The sequence below is a fragment of the Cariama cristata genome, unplaced genomic scaffold (assembly GCF_000690535.1).
Source record: "Cariama cristata isolate BGI_N322 unplaced genomic scaffold, ASM69053v1 scaffold5055, whole genome shotgun sequence".
In the NCBI taxonomy this organism is placed as follows: Eukaryota; Metazoa; Chordata; class Aves; order Cariamiformes; family Cariamidae; genus Cariama; species Cariama cristata.
Genome location: NW_009615678.1, coordinates 67,367 through 71,663, shown reverse-complemented (window position 1 = coordinate 71,663; position 4,297 = coordinate 67,367). Strand labels below are relative to the sequence as shown.

General features: G+C 46.9%; 1 protein-coding gene across 1 annotated transcript in view; it reads right to left on the bottom strand.

Moving 5' to 3' along the window:
• Positions 1–4,297, bottom strand: part of ZC3H3 (zinc finger CCCH-type containing 3) — a gene marked incomplete at its 5' end in the record, with an annotated part of 77,197 nt that overhangs the window by 7,055 nt on the left and 65,845 nt on the right.

Genomic DNA, 4,297 nt, shown 5'->3' with positions numbered 1-4,297 from the left:
GCCGAACGACCCTTTCTGTGAAGAAATGCCTCCTCATTTCTAGCCTGAACTTCCCCTGGTGCAGTTTCAGACTATGCCCTCTTGTCCTGTCATGAGTTGCCTGGGAGAAGAGGTCAATCCTCGCTTCTCTACAACCTCCTTTCAGGTCATTGTAGAGAGAAATAAGGTCTCCCCTCAGTCTCTTCTTCTCCAGGCTGAACAAGTCCAGCTCCCTCAGTCGCTTCTCATAAGACTTAAAAAAGAAGAAAAAGAAGGAGAAGGAAAAAGAAAAAGGAGGTAGAAGAAGAAAAAGAAGGAGGCAGAAGAAGAAGGAAAAGAAGGAAGAAGAGTTCCAGTTGGAAGGGACCTACAATGACCATCTAGTCCAACTTCGGACTAGGACTGGATTAGATTTAGCGTTGGTGCAACCTCACCTTGAATCCTGTGTGCAGTTTTGGGTCCCACAATTTAAGAGGAGTGTGAAGGTCCTTGGATGCATCCAGAGAGGGCAATACAGCTGGTGGAAGGGCTGGAAGGCATGTCCTATGAGGAGCAGCTGAGGACTTTGGCTCTGTCTACTTTGGAGAAAAGGAGGTTGATGGGTGACCTCATTGCCCTCCGCAGCTTCCTGAGGAGGGGATGTAGAGAGGGAGGTGCTGAGCTCTTCTCCCTGGGATCCAGTGACAGGATACGTGGGAATGACTCAAAGCTGCACCAGGGGAAGTTTAGACTGGACATCAGGAGACGTTTCATTACCGAGAAGGTGGTCAAACCCTGGAAGAGGCTTCCTAGAGAGGTGGTTGATGCCCCGAGCCTGTCAGTGCTTAACAAGGCATTTGGACAGTGCCTTTAATAATTTGCTTTACCTTTTGGTCAGCCCTGAAGCAATCAGGCAGTTGGACGAGATGATCACTGTAGCTCCCTTCCAACCAAACAGTTCTATTCTAAAACGCGACGTACAGCTTCAGGACAACCCAATACCAGGATGACAAATATAAGCCAAAAAGAATTCAGACAACAGCAGCAATAACACAAATCCACAGCAAACTCCTCGGCTCTTTCTATCTGGAATACGTGGGAAATAGAAACATGTAGCTTAAGTTATCAAGCACTATTAGGAGAAAAGGAAATTTTACAACCACGAGAGAGGCAGGAAATTTTTCCAACATGCAAGGAGGTGGTCGCAGCAGTCCTGCCCCCAAACTGCCTAACTGCACCTACGCTGGAGGCACACGGAGCGCTACCAAAGAGCAGTTTAACAAGAGCACACCAAGGACGACAGACATTTTCTCAGCCCCATTGCAAGTCAATGACTCGCTAAGCCTTGCCAAGGCTGTCACAGCCCCACTGAGCTCAGCACCTTCGCTCTGCATCCCCAGAACAGGCTCTGCAGGATGGAAAAGCCTTGGGAACTGACAATCTCATCCAGAACGGCCTCAGGAGGGATCTCAAGTAGGTTGCCAAGATACACTGGGCAAGAAGTTATTTTGCACCATACACAATACAATGGGAGGGGAAGGGGTGCAAGGTGAAAGTCAGTGAGAGGCGTTGATCCTGCCAGCTCCTGGGAACAGGGTGGCCATGCAGATGAACTTCAGATGAACTTCAGATGCTGGAGCTGTGATACCCACCAGCCCTCCACTTCTCAGCCAAAACGGCATGCAGAGACAGAGAGAAAATACAGGGAAAATCCCACGTATCACCCTTGTCCCTCTCTCACCCCCACGGTGAGCCCACACCAGAAGAGAAGAGCAAATTTGGTGGCAGAAGAGGGGTTTGCAGCCAGGAGCAACCTCAACACCAAAAGCACCGTGGGAAGCTCCAATGGCAAGGACGTACCGGCTCCGCTCCCACTGCGACAGCAGATTGCAGGGATTAGGGGTCTCAACCATTGCCCTTGTTATCAGCCCAGAGCCTTGTGTTATCTGCTTCCCTACAGCAGCAGAAACAACGCTTTCTCGGTGATTATTCATTACTGAAGGACTTAAAACCTTCATTTCTGCTATAAAACTCATCTGTACAGAGAAGTGATGTCACACTATCAGAACAGAAGGAAAGCTAAAAATTCTAGAATTTAAAACCCTACATCCCACCTTCTTCTCCCATGGCTATTTTCCCAACTGTGAAATAGGCGGTTTGGTTGAGGCATAGCTTAAGCTCCATTTCTTGAGGGGAAAATAAAATAACATACAAAGACATCACTCCTCTGTAGGGTGTGCAAGAAAACTTCGCAAGGTAGTTTGAAGACGGCACGTACCACGCATTTAATCTTCTTTTTCCTTAAACACAGTGAATTTTAAAACATTATGCCATTCAAGCATTGTTAGGGATTCACTTTTTTTTTTTTTTAAAGAAAAGACAATCCCAAATATTTTAACGCTTCTGATCGAGACTGAGAGCAGCATTGAGTTGAGGAACCATGGGGTTTGCAGTGACACAAGAGGTTGGAGTTCACCAGGGAGGTTCGAGATAGCTCTACCAGCACATCTCCACGGCAAGGGGCTCTGCAGGAACCTAGCAGAGGTTAGATCTGGTTTTAGAGTGAGTTTTGTTTTCTTTTGTTAAGATGGGCAGCAGCTTCGCCGCCTTCTAATACGGGACTTGTTCATGGCAATAGGTATTTTGCAAACAGCACTGGAAGGGTAACGTGCTGATCGGGATGCCGTGAGCTGTGCTGTGCACGCACAACCTGTCCGTCCCACGCTGCAGCCATCATATTTGGGGTTGCTGAGGACACACTGGGAGCCTCACGAAAAATAACGCTAATGTCAGCTGCTGATAAAATAGACATGTCCGCAGCATCCTCCCTGAAACCAGGAGGGTGAACTACCCTGGTACAGACAGAGATGTAAAGAAACACTCACCATCCTTTCACCAAGCATTGTTTTCTCAGAGAGACTTCTGCTTGCCGTTGGGTGTAGAGGTGGCAGAGCAACCCCAGCACCCAAAGCCCCTGGGGATATCTCCATCCCCAGCACCACAGGCTTCCCTAGATGAGAAATACTGCAGATGGGAAGGACACAGCAAATGGAGAAAAAAATGGAGACAGACAGAGAGAAGATGGGCTAAAACAAGAGGGCAGCAGCTGGTTTTGGGGATCAGACACGGGAGCACAGAGACTATAACAGTAATTACATTGAATAATTTGCAAGAAAAACGAAAGGTCCCAGAAATTAAAAGTTAAGAGTCACTAAGAGCCAGCATAGCTCTGCCTCCAATAGCCTTAAAAAATCTTGCGCAGCTCCAGAAGTTGTGGACCCACCCAACTCACGCATGGACCTTTCAAGAGTTTTATTAACGGAACATGCATCAAATGACCTTGCAACGAGGATAAATCTGTGGGTGAACCTGAATAAAGTTTCATTGCAGCTCCTACACCAAAAAGCAAATCGTTTTGGTGTTCCCCATTACACCAGAAGCACCTGCAAGAACTCAGCCCTGAGCCGCGTGGCTCCGATACCTTTTGTTCTGGCTACCAACTTGGCCAAGTCCCTAGAGTTAACAAAAGGATTTGGGATTACTGTAATACTGTTACGAATTTAGTGTGAAAGCAGCCACCAGTATTACGGGATGATTATCACAGAGAGTGTTCAATATGTTCACACAGAATGGCACAGCAAGAGGTTAATTATATTGCTACTGGAATCAGCTTCCAAAAGGACCATCCTTCGGTTTAAGAGGGGAATTTAATTTTCACACTCATTCAGTTCTGAGCTCTTTCAAGAGCGACGGCTATTTATGCCAGAATGTAAACGATGGTTTATGATCATGAACTGCTGCTTAATAGGAAATAAATCCAATTGATCAAAAGTGCTTTACCTGTGACCCCAAGTAAGACTGCTGTTCAGGCTGTAATATCCGCAGAGGACAAGAGAAGCGCGGGCTTTGCAGCTGAGACGTTTTAGCGGGCTCCAAACCCATTGCAATATTTGCTTAGCACGGCTGCCGCTTTCAGCTAGTAACATTTGGGAAATTAATACCAAATCTGCTTCGCTAATTCCTTTACACCGAACGGGTTGCGGGCACAGATGAAGTTAACATAACCCATCAGGGACGGCATTGCATTGGTACGGTGGCACTTGGTAGAGATCAACTGTAAGGAAATACCCATTTTAGCAGGCAAGGTATTAAAATCCACATATATTATTCAAATGAATTGAATGTGTCTGGGTATGCGCCCAAAATTCCTGGTTTTAAGCAAAAAGAACAGGAGTATTGTTTCCTGGAAATATGGAGTGGGAGCAATGGGGAAAGCATTGCCCAGCATCCAGGGAAAAATCAAGTGACGTGGTCAGCAGGGCGCGGGAGGGGCGCCTGC